Consider the following 24,868-nt stretch of genomic DNA (forward strand, 5'->3'; position numbering starts at 1 on the left):
GCGGATGTGAATCTCGGATCTCTATCGGATACAATGGACACAGGTATGCCATGCAATCTAACAATCTCCTTGATGTAAAGCTCTGCATACTGTGTCAAGGAGTAGGTAGTCCTCACGGGCAAGAAATGAGCTGACTTGGTGAGTCTATCCATGATCACCCAAATAGCTGTGCAACCTCTGTTACTCCTCGGAAGGCCAACTACAAAATCCATCGTAATGTTCTCCCATTTCCATTCCGAAATAGGAAGAGGTCTAAGAAGTCCTGCTGGACGCTGATGCTCTGCCTTGACTCGCTGACAAGTCAAACACTCTGACACCACTCTCCCGATGTCTCTCTTCATCCCGGGCCACCAATACAATAGCTGAAAATCTCTGTACATCTTCGTACTTCCGGGGTGAATGGAGTACGGAGATGTGTGAGCCTCTGCTAGAATCTCAGCTCTCAACTGATCGACGTTCGGTACTCACATCCTACCACGGTACTGAACAATGCCATCTACAACTGTATAAAGTCGACCACCCTTGGCCTCATCTCTCTGCCTCCAACACTGTAACTCCTCATCAGTAGTCTGTCCAACTCTGATCCGATCTCGTAGAATCGGTTGCACCATCAACACTGACAAGCTCGGTGCATGACCACTCGAGTAAAACTCCAAATCAAACCTCTGAATCTCGCTCTGCAGTGGTAACTGCACTGTCAAACACGATACCACTGTCGACTTCTGACTCAAAGCATCGGCCACTACATTAGCCTTACCTGGATGGTAACTAATGTTGCAGTCGTAATCCTTCACTAACTCCAACCATCTCTGTTGCCTCATGTTCAACTCCTTCTGAGTGAAGAAGTACTTGAGGCTCTTGTGATCCATGAAAATCTTGCACTTCTCGCCATACAAATAGTGCCTCCAGATTTTCAAAGCGAAGACCACTGCTGCTAACTCCAAATCATGTGTCGGGTAGTTCTGCTCGTGAATCTTCAGCTGCCTCGACGCATAAGCAATAACCTTACCACACTGCATAAGTACTGCGCCTAAACCTAGCTTAGACGTGTCGGTGTACACCACTAACTCCTCGTGTGGTACTGTCATCGCTAAAACCGGTGCGGTAGTGAGTGTTTCCTTCAGCTGATCGAAGCTCCTCTGACAGTCTGGACTCCAAATAAACTTCGCATTCTTCTTGGTTAAGGAAGCCAAGGGTACTGCAATAGAGGAAAAACCCTTGATGAACTTCCTATAATATCCTGCCAAACCCAAGAAACTGCGAATCTCCGAAGCATTCTTTGGAATCCCCCAATTCTGAACCGCCTCAACCTTCGACTAATCCACTGCAATCCCATCTCTCGAAATAATGTGGCCAAGAAATGCCACCTGATCAAGCCATAACTCGCACTTGCTGAACTTGGCATACAAACGATGCTCCCTCAAAGTCTGCTAGGCTGTCTGTAGATGCTGCCTATGCTCCTCAATGCTCCTAGAGTAGATCAAGATATCATCAATGAATACTATGATGAACTGATCGAGATACGGCTGAAATACCCGGTTCATGAGATCCATGAAAACCGCTGGAGCATTGGTCATCCCAAATGGCATCACTAAGAACTCGTAATGCCCATAACGTGTCCGAAAAGCAGTCTTGGACACATCTGCATCTCTAACTCGCAGCTGATGATAACCAGATCGCAGATCGATCTTGGAGAACACTGAAGCTCCCTGCAACTGGTCAAATAAGTCCTCTATCCTCGGCGGTGGGTACTTATTCTTCACCGTGACTCTGTTGAGCTCTCGATAATCGATGCACAGTCTCACACTGCCATCCTTCTTCTTCACAAATAACACTGGAGCTCCCCATGGAGAAAAGCTAGGACGAACAAAGCCTTTCTCTAATAACTCCTGAATCTGCTCCTTCAACTCTTTCATCTCGGTAGGAGCAAGTCTGTACGGTGCCTTAGAGATAGGCACGGTGTCTGGAAATAAGTCTATACTGAACTCCACCTCTCTCACTGGTGGAAGTCCTGCAACATCCTCCGAAAAGATGTCCGAAAAGTCACGAACCACCTCTATCTCTGATAATGATCTGCTAGATGGTTTTGAGGCCGTGACAATACTCGCTAGAAAACCTCGGCAACCCCGTCTCAACAACTTTCTCGCCTGAATAAGAGATATCACCTGAGGAGTACTACTGCTCTGAGATGCATGGAAGGTAAACGGGTCGCCTTCTGATGGTTTCACTGACACTGATCTCCGACGAAATTCAATCGAAGCTCCATTGACTGTCAACCAGTCCATACCCAATATTAAATCAAAGCCGCTCAACGGCAAAACCACTACATCTGCGCGGATGGAGTGTCCCTGTAGCTCTAACTCCATCTCTCAGATGACACTGGAGGTAGTAATAATCTGTCCTGACGGCATAGTGGCATCATAACCACTGTTGGCAATCTCCGGTGTGATGCCTATCCGTCGGATAAACTCTAGGGAGATAAACGAATGCGTAGCCCCTGAATCTAGCAACGCAAACGTGGAGTTTCTTTCTACTAGAATTCTCCCGATGGTTAAGGAGGTATCTGGGTCTGTCTCCTCAACCTGCATGACAAACACCCGTCCAGTGGTGTTCTTCTTCCTTGGGCAGTTGTATGCCCCATTCCCTAGTTCCTTGCAGTAGTAGCAAACGTTGGAACTGATCAAACACTGATCTGAGTAAGCCCTCTAACACTATGGGCACAAGGGAACTACTCCTGTCTTAGGGGCCCCGCCCCTCTGCTGCTGCTGCGGCTGGCGCCCCTGATGCCTCTGCTGTTGTCCCTGCTGATTCGGGCCCTTAGACGGCCCAGTAAACTGCTTCTTCACATAAGGCTGCGAAGATGGTCGATAAGCTCCTGGCTGGAACTGCCTCTTGCCTTGCTGTTACCGCTGCATCTCTCGTCTCCCTTCCTCAGAACGCAATGCTCTGCTAACTGCCGCCTCGTAAGTAGTGACATCCAACATGCGAACGTCATGCTTGATGTCAGCCCGCAATCCATCCACAAACTGTCTCAACTTGTCTGGTGCACTCAGCAAAAAGAGGCACGAAGCGGCACCCTCTCTCGAACTGGGTAATGTAATCCACCACATGTTTCTTTACGTAAATCGACATGCATAACTAAGTACTTAAAAATTTTCTGCTAACAAAAATGCTCTAGTCTTAAACATGATACGACTAAATCAGACTAAAAGCAATTAAAACTTACAGACTGGTAGCGTGGATTTCTGAGCTCGCATAGCAGTGATGACCCCACCAAGAACGCGGCTCTGATACCAATTGAAACGACCGGACATTCTAAAATAATATATATGCGGAAATTTTTTTTTTTTTTAAATAATACTAAGTAAAATAGATGTACATACATGCCCATACATATATGCACAAAATAAACAGATTTAAAATAACTCAAATAAAATGCAACAATTAAAAAATTAAATGTCTGAGTCATGCATTAAATAAAAATGTTGTCCGAAACAATTAAATAAAAGTTTGCATGCACTGAAAATATTTAAATAAAAATAAGTACTAGTACCAACCACTGAAAATGAATAAAAAGAACGACATGTTTAATTATTTCATAAAACATAATCATAAAGACTCAGACGACGGCCGCGGGGGATCACTGTATATCCACTCATAGGTCCTCGCCTCCGGTGGGTACTACATCCTCTACGTACTCACCTGCACCATACCAGTGTAGTGAGCCTAGAGGCCCAACATGCTAACATAACAAGGGTTTAAAATAATTTAAATCACTTTAATACTAATACATAACATATACATGAATGAGCATGCTTAAAATATCATGAACATAACATAACTTAAATTAAACTTGAATATCATAATAATACATAAACATTGTTGAGCAAAGTATTTTCTAACATCGCATGGTTGTATCCATAGTGTAACCTTAAATCATACATTAAATACTGATCAGCGTGGAAACCAACGTACGTGGCGGTGACGAATCACCTCTTAAATAGGCAGTAAACTGCCCTTCAATAGTTCACATATGGGGACGAATCCCCCTTAAATTGTCACACTACTTCAACTTCCAACATAAAATATTTTCTTTTGCTCAACCTTAAACATTAAATCATGCATAAAAATTATTTCATGAATGCATGTACTTAAATAAAATGTGTGTCCTTCATATATATTTAATTTAATTTCATACTATCATATAAATATAAAAATAACTTCCATGCATAAAAATAATTAATTATATATTCAGGACACATGCAATTTCTCATGGGTTGTACTGAACTGCTGGCCCTAAACTCTCAAGCCCATTTACTTAAATCTGGCCCATTAACACTGAGACTGGCCCATTAACATACTTAAGCCTAACATTACATTTCTAAGCCCAATTAATTAATTAAAGCCCATTAGCACATACTTGGCCCAATAACAACTTAATCTGGCCCAATGGGCCTAAAAGCCCAAAGACTGGCCCAATAATTTCTGTGGGCTCCAAAGCCCATAAAAATTATTGAACTAACTTAAAATAATTATTCAAGCCCATTAAGAAACTTAAATGTAGCCCATTAATTTAATTAATCTAATTAGCCCATTTAAAACACTTTAACTTAAAAATTAACTTAAAAATAAAATACCTGAGCCCGACTAACTTAACCCGGACCCGGACCCACTAGAATTGACCCATGACTTATTGAAACCAACCCGGACCAATGACCCGACCCGGAAAGCACCTAGAACCCTAAAACCCGAAACCCTATTTCCCCTTGTGCTGCGGCCGTGAGCAGCCCTGAGCGGATTTAGAAAAACTAATCGTGCCGCCTGCTCCGGCCACCTTTGGCCGTGAAACTACCCCCCATACTTATCCAACATCAAGACGGTTCTAACCCCACAAATTTTACCTCAAACGGATCTCTGTAGAGGGAGAACGAACCAAAACAATCTACCCCTAGTTTCTGCTCATGCACAGAACGCGACCAGAGGCTTCAAGCCATTCGGCCGCTCATCTCCGTCAACCACCGGCCGGAAAAATTACCTGTAAAACCTTCCCAAAGGTCTTGGGGTTCTAACCCAATTGGAATCACCCTCAAACTCGTCTTCAACAGTGCACACGAACCATTCTCCTAAAACCGCTCAAACTGCAACCTGTTGCGCATCAGAAATAGATGGCTTCGGTTCCAGCCTGTTACACCCATAAAACCTGACCAATCTCGACCCTAGGGACCCAAACACACCCACCTAGACATGCACCAGCAGTTGGTCGTACCATGTTGGAAGAAAACGTGAGTCATGATCAAACAAATGCATAAACATGTCGTGAACATCAAAACCGATCCTTAAATCTGAAAATTTGAAGAAAAATCGATGCTACACAATACACACTCTATAATATCTGATAGGTACGAAAATTTGGAAGAAAAACATGCCTTGCACCGTTGAATGGAAAGAAAAAGACGTATATGACGATTTCGGGACGACGGGACGATGATCAACCACCTTGGAAGCTTGAAAAATCAATCTCCTATGGAGTTTTCTTGCTAGAACGATGAAGAAGATGATGGAGAAGTGGGATGGCGGCTAGAAGCTTCAAACGTAGGGTTGGGGTTTGATTTTTGGGTGTTTTTGATTAATTAGAATATAGGGTAATTAAAATATTAATAAGGGTTTTAAATATACAATATATATAACTTAAAAACTCTAAATAACAAGTAAAATCTGATACCAAAATTAAAATCCCGAAATAAATATTTAAGGGAATTTTAAAGATAGTAAAATGTCATTATTTTGGCTAAATTTGAATAAAAATTGACCCTTAAAATTATATAAAATTAAATACTGATAATTTTGAGGAAATAAAACTCAAAATAATATTTTTGGGCTCTTAAAAGGCTCATGAAATAAATTGGATAGAATATACAGTGACTATAAGATGTGTTTCATGATAGCCATCCCCATGTGCTACCACATCTCACATACACTATAGTATATTCAAGGTCTTCATCTAAACATCTTATAGTATGTCACAACATAATAATATGATAAAAGATAAAGTAAATGCCATTATAAAAGTGTAAATTATATTAAACAAAAGATTGTTTATACATAGAGTCATAAAAGCCCTTAGCCACAAGTTGGCTCACTGGGCACCTACTCTTTCAATCTCCCACTTACCCTAAAGCCAACTAGTCATACTACGTAGTCCCATTGCTTCGCGATGTTTGTCAAATAATGGTCCTGGCAAGGGCTTAGAAAGTGGATCAGCGATATTGTCTGCAGAGGCCACTCTCTCGACAGTGATGTCTCCTCTTTCCACGATATTCCGGATGATGTGGTATTTTCTCAGTACGTGTTTGGATCTTTGATGAGACCTTGGTTCCTTTGCCTGAGCAACGGCACTCGTGTTGTCACAGTACACCAGGACTGGACCAATAGCTTCAGGAATAACGCCCAACTCTTGGACGAAATTCCTCATCCAAACGGCCTCTTTAGTAGCAGCTGATGCCACAATGTATTCTGCCTCAGTGGTGGAATCCGCTGTGGTGTCCTGCTTGGAACTCTTCTAAGAGACAGCACCGCCATTGAGCATGAACACAAATCCAGAGGTTGACTTCGAGTCATCCACATCACTTTGGAAGCTAGAGTCGGTATAGCCTTCCAATTTCAGTTCTCTTCCTCCATAAACCATGAATACATTCTTAGTTCTTCTCAAGTACTTAAGAATATCCTTCATGGCTTTCCAATGCATTTGACCGGGATTGGCTTGATATCTGCTCGTGACACTCAGAGCAAATGCCACATCTGGTCTGGTAGATATCATCCCATATATGATACTCCCTATGGCTGACGCATATGGTATGTGTGTCATTTTCTCTATCTCTTCGTCAGTCTTGGGACACATAGACTTGGATAGAGAGACTCCATGACACATAGGTAGATGTCCTCTCTTGGACTCATCCATTGAAAACCTTTTCAATATGGTGTCGATGTAGGTTGCTTGAGTTAGTCTTATCATTCTCTTAGATCTATCTCTATAGATCTGTATCCCTAGAATATAGGATGCCTCACCCAAATCTTTCATCGAGAATCTACCTGATAACCATATCTTTGTTGATTGCAGCATCCCTACATCATTCCCAATGAGTAAGATTTCATCAACATAAAGTACTAAGAATGTCACAGCATCCTTAACTACTTTCTTATATACGCACGGTTCCTCCGGGTTCTTGATGAAACCAAAATCCTTTATAGTTTCATCAAATTTCTGGTTCCAACTTCTTGTTGCTTGTTTGAGACCATAGATCGATCTCTGAAGCTTGCATACCTTATGCTCGCTTCCCATGGATGTGAATCCCTCGGGCTACATCATATAGATTTCTTCCTTAATGTTTCCATTAAGAAATGCAGTCTTCACATCCATTTGTCATATCTCATAGTCATACCATGCTGCTATGGCAATAAGGATTCTTATGGACTTGAACATTGCGACTGGTGAAAAAGTTTCATCATAGTCAACTCCTTGTCTTTGAGTATAACCTTTTGCCACCAATCGTGCCTTGTAGGTCAGTACCTTTCCATCAGGCCCAAGTTTTCTCTTATAGATCCATTTACACCTTATTGGAACAATTCCATCGGGAGGATCTACTAAATTCCAAACTTGGTTTGTATGCATCGAATCTATTTCCTACTGCATAGCTTCAAGCCATAAATTCGAATTCGCATCAGAAATTGCTTCCTTGAAGTTTCTTGGATCACATCCAATGTCGGGTTCACTTTGATCCCCTTCAAGAAGAAAACCATATCTAATAGGGTTCACATCCAAAGCGGCCCACGTCAACCAGATCGCACGTTCACATCATGTCATTCAGTCTATTTCATCTTTTCTATCCGCGGATTGGACTGAAAGAGTCGGGAATAGGACAGCGAGGAATCGGAATAACAAGAAGTACGAGTAAGAAAATAAAATAAAAATTAATGAAAAATGGGTGCAACACGAGGACTTCCAAGGGGGTCACGCATCCTAGTACTGCTCTTGCCCAAGCACGCTTAACATCGGAGTTCTAATGGAATCCGATGAATTAGTGCTTGTTTGATCGCACCCAAAAGTGAATGAATTCTTTATTGTTTTTTCTTTCGAATTGCGGATCGGAGAAATAGGCGCTGCACTTTCAAACAGACGTAAATTTCGGTCGGCTGAGAGTTACGGAAGCTTTAGCCTGCTCACAGAAAACTCGTCTCGATACCTACAGCTCGCATCTCGGTCAAAGAGACAGAGACGCTCAAATTCCAACCCGAAAATGGGCTTTTGAGGCGTTTTTCCTGTAGGGCACGTTGGGACCCACCAAAGAGGCCCGCGTCATCCAGATCGCACGTTCACGTCGTGTCATTCAGTCTATTGCATCTTTTCTATCTGCGGATTGGACTGAAAGAGTCTGGAATAAGACAGCGAGGAATCGAAAGAACAAGAAGTACGAGCTAAAAAAAATGAAATTAATGAAAAAGGAGTGCTACACGAGGACTTCCAAGGGGATCACCCATCCTAGTACTGCTCTCACACAAGCACGCTTAACTTCGGAGTTCTGATGGGTTCCGGTGCATTAGTGCTGGTATGATCGCACCCAACAGTGAATGGATTCTTGATTGTTTTGTCTCTCGAATTGCGGATCGGAGGAACAAGCTCTGCACTTTCAAACGGACATAACTTTCAGCCGGCTGAGAGTTACAGGAGCTTCAGCTTGCTCACGCGAAGCTCGTCTCGATACCTACAGAGTGTATCTCGGTCAACGAGACGGAGACTCTAAAATTCCAACCTAGAGATGAAATTTTGGGGCGTTTTTCTCGTAGGGCACGTTGGGTCCCACCAAAGCGGCTCGCATCACCCAGATCGCATGGTCACGTCGTGTCATTTAGTCTATTTAATATTTTCTATCCGCAGATTTGATTGAAATAGTCGGAAATAGGACAGGGAGGAATCGAAAGAACAATAAGTAAGAGTAAAAAAAAGAAATTAATGAAAAAGAGGTTCCACAAAAGGACTTCCCAGTGGGTCACCCATCCTAGTACTACTCTCGCCCAAGCACGCTAAACTTCGGAGTTCTGATGAGATTCGGTGCATTAGTGCTGGTATGATAGCACCCAACAAAGAATGAATTCTTTATTGTTTTGTCTCTCGAATTGCGGATCGAAGAAACGGGTGCTGCACTTTCAAATGGACGTTACTTTCGGTCGGCTGAGAGTTACGCGAGCTTTAGCCTGCTCACGCAAAGCTTGTCTTGATACCTACAGTGCGCATCTCGATCAAAGAGACGGAGACACTCAAATTCCAACCCGGAGATGGACTTTCGGGGCGTTTTTGCCGTAGGGCATTTTTGGAACCACCGAAGCGGCCCGCGTCACCCAGATCGCACGTTCACGTACTGTCATTCAGTCTATTGCATCTTTTCTATCCGCGGATTTGACTGAAAGAGTCGGGAATAGGAAAGAGAGAAATCGGAATAACCTGAAGTACGAGTAAGAAAAAAAAGAAATTAATGAAAAAGGGGTGTAACACGAGGACTTTCAAGGGGGTCACCCATCCTAGTACTGCTCTCGCCCAAGCATGGTTAATTCGGATTTTTTATAAGATTTGGTTCATTAGTACTGGTATGATCTCACCCAAAAGTGAATGAATTCTTTATTGTTTTGTCTCTCAAATTACGGATCGAAGGAACAGGCGCTGCACTTTCAAACGGACATAACTTTCGGTCGGCTGAGAGTTACAGGAGCTTCAGCCTGCTCACGCAAAGCTCGTCTCGTTACCTACATCGTGCATCTCGTTCCAAGAGACGGAGAAGCTGAAATTCCAACCCAAAGATGAACTTTTGATGCGTTTTTCCCGTAGGGCACGTTAGGACCCACCGAAGCGGCCCGCGTCAACCAGATCGCACATTCACGTCATTTCATTCAGTCTATTGCATATTTTCTTTCCTCAGATTGGACTGAAAGAGTCGGGAATATGACAGTGAGGAATCGGAATAACAAAAAGTACGAGTAAGAAAAAAAAGAAATTAATGAAAAATGGGGCAACACGAGGACTTTCCAGGGGTCACTCATCCCAGTACTGCTCCTGCCCAAGCACACTTAACTTCGGAGTTCTGATGGGATCCGGTGCATTAGTGCTGGTCTGATCTCAACCCACAGTGAATGAATTCTTTATTGTTTTTTCTCTCGAATTGCGGATCGGAGGAACAGACACTGCACTTTAAAACGGACATAACTTTCGGCTGGCTGAGAGTTACGGAAGCTTCAGTCTGTTCACGCGAAGCTCGTCTCGATACTTACAGTGTGCATCTCGGTCAAAGAGATGGAGATGCTAAAATTCCAAACCGGAGATGGACTTTTGGGGCGTTTTTACAGTAGGGCACGTTGGGACCCACCAAAGCGGCTTGCGTCACTCAGATCGCACGTTCATGTTGTGTCATTCAGTCTATTGCATCTTTTCTATCCGGGGATTTAACAGAAAGAGTCGAAAATAGGACATGGAGGAATCGAAAGAACAAGAAATACGAGTAAGAAAAAAAAGAAATTAATGAAAAAGGGGTGCCAGGCACTGCACTTTCAAACAGACATAACTTTCGGCCGGCTGAGAGTTACGAAAGCTTCAGTATGTTCACACAAAGCTCGTCTCGATACCGACAGTGTTAATCTCGGTCAAAGAGATGGAGTTGCTAAAATTCCAAACCGGAGATGGACTTTTGGGGAATTTTTACAGTAGGGCAAGTTGGGACCCACCGAAGCGGCTTGCGTCACTCAGATCACACGTTCACGTTGTGTCATTCAGTCTATTGCATCTTTTCTATCCGAGGATTTAACAGAAAGAGTCAAAAATAGGACATGGAGGAATCGAAAGAACAAGAAATACGAGTAAAAAAAAAAGAAATTTATGAAAAAGCGGTGCCACACAAGGACTTCCAAGTGGGTTACCCATCCAAGTACTGGTCTCGCCTAAGCACGGTTAACTTCGAAGTTCTGATGCGATCCGGTGCAATAGTTCTGGTATGATCGCACTCAACAGGAAATGAATTCTTTATTATTTTGTCTCTTGAATTGCGGATCGGAGGAATAAGCGCTGCACTTTCAAACGGACATAACTTTCGGTCGGCTGAGAGTTTTGGGAGCTTCAGCCTGTTCACGCAAAGCTCCTCTCGATACCTACAGCGCTCATCTCGGTCAAAGATCCCGAGACGCTCAATTTCCAACTCGGAGATGGAATTTTGTGGAGTTTTTCCACGTTGGGACCCACCGAAGCGGCCCACATCACCCAGATCGCTCGTTCACGTCGTGTCATTCAGTCTATTGCATCTTTTCTATCCACGGATTGGGCTAAAAGAGTTGGGAATAGGACAGAGAGAAATCGGAATAACAAGAAGTACGTGTAAGAAAAAAAAATTAATGAAAAAGGGGTGCAACACGAGGACTTTCCAGGGGGTCACACATCCTATTACTGTTCTCGCCCAAACACTCTTAACTTCGAAGTTCTGATGGGATCCGGTGCATTAGTGCTGGTATGATCGCACCCAAATGTGAATGAATTCTTTATTGTTTTGTCACTCGAATTGCGGATCGGAGGAACAGGCGCTGCACTTTCAAATAGACGTAACTTTCGGCCGGCTGAGAGTTACGGGAGCTTCAGCCTGCTCACACAAAGCTCGTCTCGATACCTACATCGCGCATCTCGGTCAAAGTGATGGAGACACTCAAATTCCAACCCGAAGATGGACTTTCGGGGCGTTTTTCTCGTAGGGAACGTTGGGACTCACCAAAGCGGCCCGCATTACCTTGATCGCACGTTCACGTCATGTCATTCAGTTTATTGCATCTTTTCTATCTGCGTATTGGACTGAAAAAGTCAGGAATAGGACAGCGAGGAATCGGAATAACAAGAATTACGAGTAAGAAAAAAAAGAAATTAATTAAAAATGGGTGCAACACGAGGACTTTCAAGGGGGTCACCTATCCTAGTACTGCTCTCGCCCAAGCACGCTTAACTTCGGAGTTCTGATGGAATCCGGTGCATTAGTGCTGATATGATCGCGCCCAAAATTAAATTATTCTTTATTATTTTGTCTCTCGAATTGCGGATCGGAAGAACAGGCGCTCCACTTTCAAACGGACATAACTTTCGGCCGGCTGAGAGTTACGGGAGATTCAGCCTGCTCACGCGAAGCTCGTCTCGATACCTACAGCGCACATCTCGGTCTAAGAGACAGAGACGCTCAAATTCCAACCCGGAGATGGACTTTTGGGGCGTTTTTCACGTAGGGAATGTTGGGACCCACCAAAGTGGCCTGCGTCACCCAGATCGCACGTTCACGTCGTGTTATTCAGTCTATTGCATCTTTTCTATCCGCGGATTTGACAGAAAGAGTCTGGAATAGGAAAGCGAGGAATCGGAATAACCAGAAGTACGAGTAAGGAAAAAAAGAAATTATTGAAAAATGGGGGCAACACGAGGAATTCCCAGGGGGTCACCCATCCTAGTACTGCTCTCGCCCAAGCATGCTTAACTTCGGAGTTCTATTGGGATCCGGTGCATTAGTGCTGATATGATCGCATCCAAAAGTGATTGAACTCTTTATTGTTTTGTCTCTTGAATTGCGGATCAGAGGAACATGCGCTTCACTTTCAAACGGACATAACTTTTGGCCGGCTGAGAGTTACGGGAGCATCAGCCTGCTCATGCGAAGCTCGTCTCGTTACCAACATCACACATCTTGGTCCAAGAGATGGAGACGCTCAAATTCCAACCCGGAGATGGACATTCGATGTGTTTTTCCCGTAGGGCACATTGGGACCCACCGAAGTGGCCTACGTCAACCAGATCGCACATTCACGTCGTGTAATTCAGTCTGTTGCATATTTTCTATCCGCGGATTGGACTGAAAGAGTCGGGAATAGGACAACGTGGAATCGGAATAACAAGAAGTACGAGTAATAAAAAAAGAAATTAATGATAAAGGGTGCAACACGAGGACTTCCCAGGGGGTCACCTGACCGGCTAAATTGGTTTGATAAAAATCTACTAGCAAGCGCACCAGGTCAAGTAATAGTAAAGTGGACTGAGAGTCCAAGTATCGATCCCACAGGGACTGCAGTCAATTCTCAAGAATTAATTATTTTACTTAATCTAGACAAAATAATAGAAGGATTTTGATTAAATAAAATAAGAATATAAAATAAAAACTGATTAAAAAAATAAGAATAAAAATAACTGAAGATAAAAATAATCAAGACAAAGACAACCAAGACACACGTAGGTACCGAACAAATTTTGTAACATGTAGTCGATTCAGGACTCAAATTTAATCTTAATTCACGGGAATTCTCCTAATTTGTTCAAATGACTATTTCTAGAACAATCAAACCTATTCAAATATTGATGAACTAATCTTTCATAATTCTAATCAAATTTGAATGCATTAAATATTTGTGAAAATTCAGTTTACACCTAAACCGCACACTGAAACCGAATTCTATTTCTAGTCGGTTTTATAATATGTTAATTATCAGAGTGATCAAAATCAAAACCTCCTCTGTCGATTTGGAATTGATTAACATGCAAGCAAATAGTTGATCAGACTATTCACAAGACAAATATAAATCTGACAATCAATAAAATAAAATCAACTCTAAAAAATCCCAAACAAACATCCAAGTTTTCTACATGAATTTGTTCGGCCCAATCACGCCGTCTTGGTTGAAAATAAACTACTCAATAATTAAAAACAATAATTCAAAAATAAAAATAAAAAGAAGAAAATAAAGAAGAAATCTTCTCTCCCAAGCCTTGTAGCCGCCTCCTCTGTGTTGTCTGCGCTCTGGAGTTTCCGAAACCCTCAAAAATATGTTATATCTTGTATATATATGGTCCGAAACGCCTATCAGTTAATTTCCTCCCAAAACAAGGATTTTTCGGAACACATATGACCCCCGAACATGCGCGCGCGCAGGAGAAGCCTCGCGCGCGCGCAGAAGTTAAAAACAGAGATCTGATCACGAAACTCGCGCGCGCGAGCTTGATTCTCTCGCGCGCGCAGTACAAAAAATCTGCGCCGAGCGACAATTTTCAAAAATTCATATCTCGAGATCTAGCCGTCGGATTGAGCTGAAATTTGGACAGCAGCTTTAAAACATCTTTAAATTTAATCGGAACGGTGGAGATTGGATTTCAATGTCTCTAAAATTAAATATGATTTTTCGATCAAGGCTGCTCCGTAATTCACTCTTCAAAAATCCATTTTCCTACAAAATTAACCCAAGGAGTGAAATACACACACATGCACTAAAACACATAAAAACACATAAAAATAATATGAATGCACACAAAATAAACATAAAAATAACATGAAATAATGCATACAAAATGCACTTATCAACACCCCCATACTTAAACCTTGCTCGCCCTCGAGCAAGACATGAAAAAACAACATGCAAACAAAAACATAAGTAAGGACGATTCATAAATGTGCAAAGCCTCTGAGAAGTTTAATCACAAAACAAAAAAACACAGACATGCTCTCAACTTTTCATAATACACCTTCGGTTTAACGTGAACGTGTGTGTGTGAAATGTCATTCCAGTTTCATACAACTTAGACCGAATTCGTCTCAAATCTGCTTAGCGACCTATGACAAATCAGTGCAAGTTTCACTCTTCAAGTGCTCATTCCTTCCAACGACCTCTAGACTAAACCCACCTCCCTTGAGATAATGAATTACACACCTCCGGATTTTGCACCCGGTATTGCATTAGCCCCAATAATTACCCGCTGACTTAGCTATAACTGGCTAGGATACGAAAAATCATTCTATTTTTTCTTTCTAATCCCCTCGTCTATAGCCCGGATGGAGCATCAATCCCATTGAATCCGCATACTTAGCCTTAAATTTGATTTTTTTTTTTTTAAGGATTTTAATCCTTTCAAGGCCCGGATGGAATTGTATATAAATTTTTCTAGGTGCGCCCAAGATCATAAGTATAAACTAGAGCCTCATCAAAATTCATAGAACACAATCAAGATCCACAAACCACCTATTGCCGTGCAATGGTCAAACAGACAGAAACTTCATCAAATCTTTCGCTACAATTCACTGGTCTAACATTAGTGCTTAAAAATATTCACGGTTCAACCTAAAGTTTCTCATGTCCAGTCAAGAGCAAAAAAAATTTCAAAAATCCATTTTTTTCAAACTTCATCATCATAGGCTACCATGACTTATCCTACCCATGCAGGACAACACAAACAACAACAAAAACATACTATATGCAAACAGATATGAAACGAACTTTATGCAACACAAACACAAAACATAATGAAATAAACTAGTCTACCCCCCCATACTTATCCAAAGCATTGCCCTCAATGCTTCAGACAATGAACAGAATTCAAAACGAACAAAAACACAATGAAAACAGAAATAACACTCCCCTGGTTTTCGTTTCATTCTCTTCCTTCTTGACGGCATCAGCTGGGACAGTAGCATCAGTCTAGATATATCGGCAGGCATGACCAACTGGCATGGGAAAGAAAACAAAATCAAATAAAAACAAAATAAAAACAAAATAAAAAAAAAAGCAAAAACACTGGGTTGCCTCCCAGTCAGCGCTAAAATTATAGTCTATAGCCCGACTATGCAGAAGCCACCATCAAAGAGCGGCTGCCGCCCATAGTAAGAATCATACGATTCTACGTATGGGTTTTGAATTTCTTCGCCCTCAAGCTTGGCGTGATATTTGCAGTTTAAGCTTGTCGGTCCAACAGTACTTGGCATAAAATTTTTCCTTTGGAAAGAGACTCTAATTCTAGGTTGAAGCTCAAAGAGGATGTAATACTGTGGAGGTGGCGTCAATGGCAAAAAAGTATCTTCTAACGGTGTACATAAAACGACCACTGACGAGGTAAAATCTCTCTCCTTGTATAGTTCTTCCTCCTCCACTATTACGTTTGGCTCTTCTTCACAAGAAGATTCCTCAAAAATGATTTCTTCATGCTCTGGCTCAGTTACTTCACTCTCTTGACAGATCTCAAAAATTGGTTCTCTAAGAAGCGCAATCTGTTCATCCAAAAGACTTATGCGGCTTTCTAAAAATTGATTTGACTCTGTCTGCTGTCGCACAAGATTTTCCAACTGAGCCACATAATCTTCAAAACGCCCTATGCACTCTTCTTGATGCTCCGGTGGCTGGTTCGCAAAATTTTTAGAGTTGATATCTGGAGGATATTGGTGACTCCAACCCTGCAGTGAAGGATCACAATGCCAATGGTAGTCAAAATCTGCCATATCATGTAACAAGTGCATCGCACTGTCTTCATCTCTTCTAAACAATTGACTGCCAGTGGCCAACGCTCCATAATCCCCCCAACTTCTTGTAATCTCATCCAAACCACCATAAAAAAATTGAGTGAGGGTATAGCTCGAAAATTTATGGCATCGAAATCTGTTCGCCAAATCATTGAATCTCCCCCAAACAGCATAGAATGGCTCCAAGTATTGCTGGCCAAATCTTGTGAACACCTGATGATGATCCATCTCCAAGTACCTCACAAGCAAAAGAAAAGAAAAAAAAATCAAAATTAAAATAAAATTAAAATAAAATAAAAAAACGAAAGAACGAAAAGATAGAAATAAAAAAAAATGTCTAGCCTCAAGCAAACAATCTATCCTAATATCAACTAAACAGTCCCCGGCAACGGAGCCAAAAACTTGACCGGCTAAATTGGTTTGATAAAAATCTACTGGCAAGCGCACCAGATCATGTAATAGTAAAGTGGACTGAGAGTCCAAGTATCGATCCCACAGGGACTGCATTCAATTCTCAAGAATTAATTATTTTACTTAATCTAGACAAAATAATAGAAGGATTTTGAATTAAATAAAATAAGAATATAAAATAAAAACTGATTAAAAAAATAAGAATAAAAATAACTGAAGATAAAAATAATCAAGACAAAGACAACCAAGACACACGTAGGTACCGAACAAATTTTGTAACATGTAGTCGATTCAGGACTCAAATTTAATCTTAATTCACGGGAATTCTCCTAATTTGTTCAAAGGACTATTTCTAGAACAATCAAACCTATTCAAATATTGATGAACTAATCTTTCATAATTCTAATCAAATTTGAATGCATTAAATATTTGTGAAAATTCAGTTTACACCTAAACCGCACACTGAAACCGAATTCTATTTCTAGTCGGTTTTATAATATGTTAATTATCAGAGTGATCAAAATCAAAACCTCCTCTGTCGATTTGGAATTGATTAACTTGCAAGCAAATAGTTGATCAGACTATTCACAAGACAAATATAAATCTGACAATCAATAAAATAAAATCAACTCTAAAAAATCCCAAACAAACATCCAAGTTTTCTACATGAATTTGTTCGGCCCAATCACGCCGTCTTGGTTGAAAATAAACTACTCAATAATTAAAAACAATAATTCAAAAATAAAAATAAAAAGAAGAAAAGAAAGAAGAAATCTTCTCTCCCAAGCCTTGTAGCCGCCTCCTCTGTGTTGTCTGCGCTCTGGAGTTTCCGAAACCCTCAAAAATATGTTATATCTTGTATATATATGGTCCGAAACGCCTATCAGTTAATTTCCTCCCAAAACAAGGATTTTTCGGAACACATATGACCCCCGAACACGCGCGCGCGCGCAGAAGAAGCCTCGCGCGCGCGCAGAAGTTAAAAACAGAGATCTGATCACGAAACTCGCGCGCGCGCGAGCTTGATTCTCGCGCGCGCGCAGTACAAAAAATCTGCGCCGAGCGACAATTTTCAAAAATTCATATCTCGAGATCTAGCCGTCGGATTGAGCTGAAATTTGGACAGCAGCTTTAAAACATCTTTAAATTTAATCTGAACGGTGGAGATTGGATTTCAATGTCTATATAATTAAATATGATTTTTTGATCAAGGCTGCTCCGTAATTCACTCTTCAAAAATCCATTTTCCTACAAAATTAACCCAAAGAGTGAAATACACACACATGCACTAAAACACATAAAAACACATAAAAATAATATGAATGCACACAAAATAAACATAAAAATAACATGAAATAATGCATACAAAATGCACTTATCATCACCCATCCTAGTACTGTTCTCGCCCAAGAACGCGTAACTTTAAAGTTCTTATGGGATCCGGGGCATTAGTGCTTGTATTATATCACCCAACAATGAATGAATTCTTTATTGTTTTGTCTATCGAATTGGGGATCGGAGGAAAAGGCGCTGCACTTTCAAACGAACATAACTTTCGGCCGGCTGAGAGTTACGTGAGCTTTAGCCTGCTCACGTGAAGCTTGTCTCGATACCTACAGCGCGCATCTCAGTCAAAGAGATGGAGACGCTCAAATTCCAACCCGAAGATGGACTTTCGGGGCGTTTTTCCCATAGGGCACATTGGGACCCACCAAAGCGGCCCGCGTCACCCAGATCGCACGTTCACGTCGTTTCATTCAGTATATTGCATCTTTTCTATCCGCCGATTGGATTGAAAGAGTGGGGAATAGGACAACGAGGAATCTGAATTATAAGAAGCACGAGTAAGAAAAAAAAGAAATTAATGAAAAAGGGGTGCAACACAAGCACTTTAAAGGGGGTCACCCATCCTAGTACTGCTCTTGCCTAAGAACGCTTCACTTCATAGTTCTAATGGGATCCGGTGAATTAGTGCTGGTATGATCGCCCCAAAAAGTGAATGAATTCTTTATTGTTTTGTCTCTCGAATTGCGTATCGGATGAACAGACGCTGCACTTTGAAACGGACATAACTTTCGGCCGACTGAGAGTTACTGGAGCTTCAGCCTGCTCACGCGAAGCTCGTCTTGATACCTACGTGCGCATCTCGGTCAAAGAAACGGAGACGCTCAAATTCCAACCCGGAGATGGACTTTTGGGGCATTTTCCCGTAGGGCACGTTGGGACCCATAGAAGCGGCCCGCGTCACCCAGATCGCACGTTCACGTCGTGTCATTCAGTCTATTGCATCTTTTCTATCCGCGGAATGGACTGAAAGAGTTGGTAATAGGACAGCAAGGAATCGGAATAACAAAAAGTACGAGTAAGGAAAAAATAGAAATTAATAAAAAAGGGGTGCAACACGAGTACTTCCCAGGGGGTCACCCATCCTAGTACTGCTCTCGCCCAAGCACGCTGGTATCATCGCACCCAAAAAGTGAATGAATTCTTTATTTTTTTGTCTCTCGAATTGCGGTTCGAAGGAACAGGCACTGCACTTTCAAACGGATGCAACTTTCAGCCGGCTGAGAGTTACGGGAGCATTAGCCTGCTCACGCGAAGATCGTCTCGATATCTATAACGCGCATCTCGGTCAAAGAGATAGAGATGCTCAAATTCCAACCCGAAGATAGACTTTCGGGGCGTTATTCCCATAGGGCATGTTGAGACCCAACAAAGCAGCCCGCGTCACCCAGATCGTACGTTCTCATTGTGTCATTAAGTCTATTGCATCTTTTCTATCCGCCGATTGGACTGAAGGAGTCGGGAATAGGACAGCGAGAAATCGGAATAACAAGAAGTACGAGTAAGGAAAAAAATTAATGAAAAAGGGGTGCAACATGAGGACTTTCAAGGGGTTCACCCATCCTAGTACTGCTCTCTCCCAAGCACGCTTAACTTCAGAGTTCCGATGGGATCCGGTGCATTAGTGCTGGTATGATCGCATCCAACAGTGAATGAATTCTTGATTGTTTTGGCTCTCGAATTGCGGATTGGAGGAACATGCGCTGCACTTTCAAACGGACATAACTTTCGGCCGGCTGAGAGTTATGGGAGCTTCAGCCTGCTCACGCGAAGCTCATCTCAATACCTACAGAGCGCATCTTGGTCAAAGAGATGGAGACGCTCAAATTCCAACCCGGAGATGGACTTTTGGGGCGTTTTTCCCCTAGGGCATGTTGGGACCCTCCAAAGCGGCCCGCGTCACCCAGATCGCACGTTCACATCGTGTCATTCGGTCTATTGCATCATTTCTATCTATCGATTGGACTGAAAGAGTCGGGAATAGGACAACGATGAATCGGAATAACAAGAAGTACAAGTAAGAAAAAAAAAGAAATTAATGAAAAAGGGGTGCAACACGAGGACTTTCAAGGAGGTCACCCATCCTAATACTGCTATCGCCCAAGCACGCTTAACTTCGGAGTTTTGATGGAATCCGGTGCATTAGTGCTGGTATGATCGTACCCAAAAATGAATGAATTCTTTATTGTTTTGTCTCTCGAATTGCGGATTGGATGAACAGATGCTACACTTTCAAACATAAATAACTTTCTACCTGCTGAGAGTTACGTGAGCTTCAGCCTGCTCACGCAAAACTCGTCTCGATACCTACAACGCGCATCTTGGTCAAAGAGACTGAGATGCTCAAATTCTAACCCGGAGATGGACTTTCGGGACGCTTTTCCCACAGGGCACGTTGGAACCCACCGAAGTTGCCAGCGTCACTCAGGTTGCACGTTCACGTTGTGTCATTCAGTCTATTGCATCTTTTTTATTCGTGGATTGGACTGAAAGAGTCAGGAATAGGCTAGCGAGGAATCAAAATTAGATGAAGTAAGAAAAAATAAGAAATTATTGAAAAAGGGGTGCAACACGAGGACTTCCCAGGGGGTCACCCATCCTAATACTGCTCCTGCCCAAACACGCTTAACTTCAGTGTTCGGATGGGATCCGGTGCATTAGTGCTGGTATGACCGCACCAAAAAAAAAATGAATTCTTTATTGTTTTGTCACTCGAATTGCGGATCGGATGAACAGGCGCTGCACTTTCAAACGAACATAAATTTCGGCCGGCTGAGAGTTACGGGAGCTTCAGCCTTCTCATGCGAAGCTCATATTGAAACCTATAGCGCGCATCTCGGTCAAAGAGACGGAGACGCTCAAATTCCAACCCGGAGATGGAATTTCAGGGCGTTTTTTCCGTTGGGAACGTTGGGACCCACCAAAGCAGCCCGCGTCACCCAGATCTCACCTTCACATCGTGTCATTCAGTCTATTGCATCTTTTCTATCCGCGGATTGGACTGAAAGAGTCGGGAATAGGACAACGAGGAATCGGAATAACAAGAAGTACGAGTAAGAAAAAAATAAAAATTAATGAAAAATGGGTGCAACACGAGAACTTCCTGGTGGATCACCCATCCTAGTAGTGCTCTCGTCCAAGCATGCTTAACTTCGAAGTTCTGATGGGATCCGATGCTTTAGTGCTGGTATGATCGCACCCAACAGTGAATGAATTCTTGATTGTTTTGTCTCTCAAATTGCGGATCAGAGGAACAAGCGCTGCACTTTCAATCGGACATAACTTTCAGCCGGCTGAGAGTTACGGGAGCTTCAGCCTACTCACACGAAGCTCGTCTCGATACCTACTGAGCGCATCTCAGTCAAAGAGACGGAGACACTAAAATTCCAACCCAAAGATGGACTTTTGGGGTATTCTTCCCGTAGGGCACGTTGGAACCCACCAAAGCGGCGTGCGTCACCCAGATCGCACGTTCACTTCATGTCATTAAGTCTATTGCATCTTTTCTATCCGCGGATTGGACTGAAAGAGTCGGGAATAGGATAGCGAGGAATCAGAATAACAAGAAGTACGAGTAAGAAAAAAATAGAAATTAATGAAAAAGGGGTGCAACACGAGGACTTTCCGGGGGGTCACCCATCCTAGTACTGCTCTCGCCCAAGCACGCTTAACTTTGGATTTCTGATGGGATTCGGTTCATTAGTGCTAGTATGATCGCACCCAAAAGTGAATGAATTCTTTATTGTTTTGTCTATCGAATTGCGGATCGGAGGAACAGGCGCTGCACTTTCAAATTAACATAACTTTTGGCAGGCTGAGAGTTACGGGAGCTTCAGCCTGCTCACGCAAAGCTCGTCTTTATACCTACAGCTTTATTGTTTGTCTCTCAAATTGAGGATCAGAGCAATAGGCGTTGCACTTTCAAACGGACATAACTTTCGGCCAGCTGAGAGTTACGGGAGCTTCAGCCTACTCACGCGAAGCTCGTCTCATTACCTACAGCACGCATCTTGGTCCAAGAGACGGAGACGCTCAAATTCCAACCCAGAGATGTACTTTTGATGCGTTTTTCCCGTAGGGCAAGTTGGGACCCACAGAAGCTGACCGCGTCAACCAAATCACACGTTCACGTCGTGTCATTCAGTCTATTGCTAATTTTCTATCCGCGGATTAGACTGAAAGAGTCGGGAATAGGACAGCGAGGAATCGGAATAACAAGAAGTGCGAGTAAGAAAAAAAATTAATGAAAAAGGGATGCAACACGAGGACTTTCCAGGGATCACCCATCCTAGTATTGCTCTCGCCCAAGCACGCTTAACTTCAGAGTTTTGATGGGATCTGGTGCATTAGTGCTGGTATGATCGCATCCAATAGTGAATGAATTCTTTTTTTTTGTCTCTCGAATTGCGGATCGGAGGAACAGGCGCTGCACTTTCAAACGGACATAACTTTTGGCCGGCTGAGAGTTACGGGAGCTTCAGCCTGCTCACGCGAACCTCGTCTCATTACCTACAGCGCGCATCTCGGTCGAAAGACGGAGACGCTCAAATTCCAACTTGAAGATGGACTTTTGGGGCATTTTTCCCGTAGTGTACGTTGGGACCCACCAAAGCGGCCCGCATCACCTAGATCACACATTCACGTCGTGTCATTAAGTATATTACATCTTTTCTATCCATTGATTGGACTGAAAGAGTCGGGAATAGGACAGCGAGGAATCGGAATAACAAGATGTACGAGTAAGAAAAAAAATTAATGAAAAAAGGGTGCAACACAAGGACTTTCAAGGGGGTCACCCATCCTAGTACAGCTCTCGCCCAAGAACGCTTAACTTCAGAGTTTTGATAGGATCCAGTGCATTAGTGCTGGTATGATCGCACCCAAAAGTGAATGAATTCTTTATTGTTTTGTCTCTCGAATTGCGGATCAGATGAACAGGCGCTGCACTTTTAAATGGACATAAATTTTGGCCGACTGAGAGTTACGTAAGCTTCAGCCTGCTCACGCGAAGCTCGTTTCGATACCTACAGCGCCCATCTCGGTCTAATAGACGGAGACGCCCAAATTCCAACACGGAGATGGAATTTTGGGGCGTTTTTCCCATAGGGCGTGTTGGGACCCACCAAAGCAGCCTGCGTCACCCAAATCGCACGTTCACGTCGTTTCATTCTGTCTATTGCATATTTTCTATCCGCGGATTGGACTGAAAGAGTCGAGAATAGGACAACAAGAAATTAGAATAACAAGAAGTAAGAGTAAGAACAAAAAAGAAATTAATGAAAAATGGGTGCAACACGAGGACTTCCCAGGGGTTCACCCATCCTAGTACTGCTCTCGCCCAAGCACGCTTAACTTTGTAGTTTTGATGGTATCCGATGCATTAGTGCTGGTATGATCGCACCCAAAAGTGAATGAATTATTTATTGTTTTGTCTCTCGAATTGCGGATCGGAAGTACAGGCCCTGCACTTTCAAACTGACGTAACTTTCGATCGGCTGAGAGTAACGGGAGCTTCAGCCTGCTCACGCAAAGCTCGTCTCGATACCTACAGCGCGCATCTTGGTCAAAGAGATAGAGACGCTCAAATTACAACCCGGAGATGGACTTTTGGGGCGTTTTTCCTTTAGGGCACGTTGGAATACTGCGAAGCGGCCCGCGTCACCCAAATCGCATGTTTACGTCGTGTCATTCAGTCTATTGCATCTTTTCTATCCGCGGATTGAACTGAAAGAGTCGGGAATAGGACAGCGAGGAATCGGAATAACAAGAAGTATGAGTAAGAAAAAAAAAGAAATTAATGAAAAAGAGGTGCAAAACGAGGACTTTCAAGGGGGTCACCCATCCTAGTACTGCTCTCGCCAAAGCACGCTTAACTTCGGAGTTCTGATGGGATCCGGTGCATTAGTACTGGTATGATCGCGCCCAAAAGTAAATGAATACTTTATTGTTTTGTCTCTCGAATTGCGGATCGGATGAACTGGCAACGCACTTTCAAACGGACATAACTTTCAACCGGCTGAGAATTACGGGAGCTTCAGCCTGCTCACGTGTATCTCGTCTCGATACCTACAATGCGTATCTCGGTCTAAGAGACAAAGACACTCAAATTCCAATCCGAAGATGGACTTTTGAGGCGTTTTTCTAGTAAGGCACGTTGGGACCCACTGAAACGGCTCACGTCACCCAGATCGCACGTTCACGTCATGTGATTCAGTCTATTGCATCTTTTATATCCTTGGATTGGACTGAAAGAGTCGGGAATAGGACAGCAAGGAATCGGAATAACAAGAAGTACGAGTAAGAAAAAAAAAATTAATGAAAAAGGGTACAACACGAGGACTTTCAAGGGTTCACCCATCCAAGTAGTGCTATCGCCCAAGCACGCTTAACTTCGGAGTTCTGATGGGATCCAATGCATTAGTGCTGGTATAATCGGGCCCAAAAGTAAATGAATTCTTTAATTTTTGTCTCTCAACTTGTGGATCGGATGAACAGGCGCTGCACTTTCAAACGTACATAACTTTCGGCCGGCTAAGAGTTACGAGAGCTTCAGCCTTCTTACGTGAAGCTCGTCTCGATACCTAAAGCGCACATTTTGGTCAAAGAGACAGAGACGCTCAAATTCCAACCCGGAGATGAACTTTTGGGGAGTTTTTCCCGTAGGGCACGTTGGGACCCACCGAAGGGGCCCGTGTCACCCAGATTGCACGTTCACATCGTGCCATTCTGTCTATTGCATCTTTTCTATCCTCGGATTGGACTGAAAGAGTCAGGAA

General features: G+C 42.7%; 11 non-coding genes and 8 pseudogenes across 11 annotated transcripts; all 19 read right to left on the reverse strand.

Annotated features, from left to right (window-relative positions):
- Positions 1-7,979: 7,979 nt before the first annotated feature.
- Positions 7,980-8,098, reverse strand: LOC140885618 (5S ribosomal RNA; annotated as a pseudogene).
- A 400-nt stretch (positions 8,099-8,498) lies between these two features.
- On the reverse strand, positions 8,499-8,617 carry LOC140885886 (5S ribosomal RNA). Its single transcript, XR_012151298.1, has one exon. It is a non-coding gene; the product is annotated as a 5S ribosomal RNA (ribosomal RNA).
- Positions 8,618-9,015: 398 nt separating this feature from the next.
- Positions 9,016-9,134, reverse strand: LOC140885607 (5S ribosomal RNA; annotated as a pseudogene).
- A 919-nt stretch (positions 9,135-10,053) lies between these two features.
- LOC140885621 (5S ribosomal RNA) lies at positions 10,054-10,171 on the reverse strand (annotated as a pseudogene).
- Positions 10,172-10,926: 755 nt separating this feature from the next.
- LOC140885624 (5S ribosomal RNA) lies at positions 10,927-11,045 on the reverse strand (annotated as a pseudogene).
- Positions 11,046-11,435: 390 nt separating this feature from the next.
- LOC140885642 (5S ribosomal RNA) lies at positions 11,436-11,554 on the reverse strand. The gene has a single exon (XR_012151061.1). It is a non-coding gene; the product is annotated as a 5S ribosomal RNA (ribosomal RNA).
- Positions 11,555-11,955: 401 nt separating this feature from the next.
- LOC140885803 (5S ribosomal RNA) lies at positions 11,956-12,074 on the reverse strand. The gene has a single exon (XR_012151219.1). It is a non-coding gene; the product is annotated as a 5S ribosomal RNA (ribosomal RNA).
- A 400-nt stretch (positions 12,075-12,474) lies between these two features.
- On the reverse strand, positions 12,475-12,593 carry LOC140885687 (5S ribosomal RNA). Its single transcript, XR_012151105.1, has one exon. It is a non-coding gene; the product is annotated as a 5S ribosomal RNA (ribosomal RNA).
- A 6,027-nt stretch (positions 12,594-18,620) lies between these two features.
- LOC140885623 (5S ribosomal RNA) lies at positions 18,621-18,739 on the reverse strand (annotated as a pseudogene).
- An 878-nt stretch (positions 18,740-19,617) lies between these two features.
- Positions 19,618-19,736, reverse strand: LOC140885563 (5S ribosomal RNA). Its single transcript, XR_012151007.1, has one exon. It is a non-coding gene; the product is annotated as a 5S ribosomal RNA (ribosomal RNA).
- A 402-nt stretch (positions 19,737-20,138) lies between these two features.
- LOC140885637 (5S ribosomal RNA) lies at positions 20,139-20,257 on the reverse strand. The gene has a single exon (XR_012151055.1). It is a non-coding gene; the product is annotated as a 5S ribosomal RNA (ribosomal RNA).
- Positions 20,258-20,653: 396 nt separating this feature from the next.
- LOC140885827 (5S ribosomal RNA) lies at positions 20,654-20,772 on the reverse strand. The gene has a single exon (XR_012151242.1). It is a non-coding gene; the product is annotated as a 5S ribosomal RNA (ribosomal RNA).
- A 402-nt stretch (positions 20,773-21,174) lies between these two features.
- Positions 21,175-21,293, reverse strand: LOC140885989 (5S ribosomal RNA). The gene has a single exon (XR_012151399.1). It is a non-coding gene; the product is annotated as a 5S ribosomal RNA (ribosomal RNA).
- Positions 21,294-21,695: 402 nt separating this feature from the next.
- On the reverse strand, positions 21,696-21,814 carry LOC140885944 (5S ribosomal RNA). The gene has a single exon (XR_012151355.1). It is a non-coding gene; the product is annotated as a 5S ribosomal RNA (ribosomal RNA).
- A 529-nt stretch (positions 21,815-22,343) lies between these two features.
- Positions 22,344-22,461, reverse strand: LOC140885792 (5S ribosomal RNA). Its single transcript, XR_012151207.1, has one exon. It is a non-coding gene; the product is annotated as a 5S ribosomal RNA (ribosomal RNA).
- A 394-nt stretch (positions 22,462-22,855) lies between these two features.
- Positions 22,856-22,974, reverse strand: LOC140885600 (5S ribosomal RNA; annotated as a pseudogene).
- A 402-nt stretch (positions 22,975-23,376) lies between these two features.
- On the reverse strand, positions 23,377-23,495 carry LOC140885595 (5S ribosomal RNA; annotated as a pseudogene).
- Positions 23,496-23,897: 402 nt separating this feature from the next.
- On the reverse strand, positions 23,898-24,016 carry LOC140885863 (5S ribosomal RNA). The gene has a single exon (XR_012151276.1). It is a non-coding gene; the product is annotated as a 5S ribosomal RNA (ribosomal RNA).
- A 398-nt stretch (positions 24,017-24,414) lies between these two features.
- LOC140885625 (5S ribosomal RNA) lies at positions 24,415-24,532 on the reverse strand (annotated as a pseudogene).
- Positions 24,533-24,868: the final 336 nt, after the last annotated feature.

The sequence above is a fragment of the Henckelia pumila genome, chromosome 2, assembly GCF_033568475.1.
Source record: "Henckelia pumila isolate YLH828 chromosome 2, ASM3356847v2, whole genome shotgun sequence".
Taxonomy (NCBI): Eukaryota; Viridiplantae; Streptophyta; class Magnoliopsida; order Lamiales; family Gesneriaceae; genus Henckelia; species Henckelia pumila.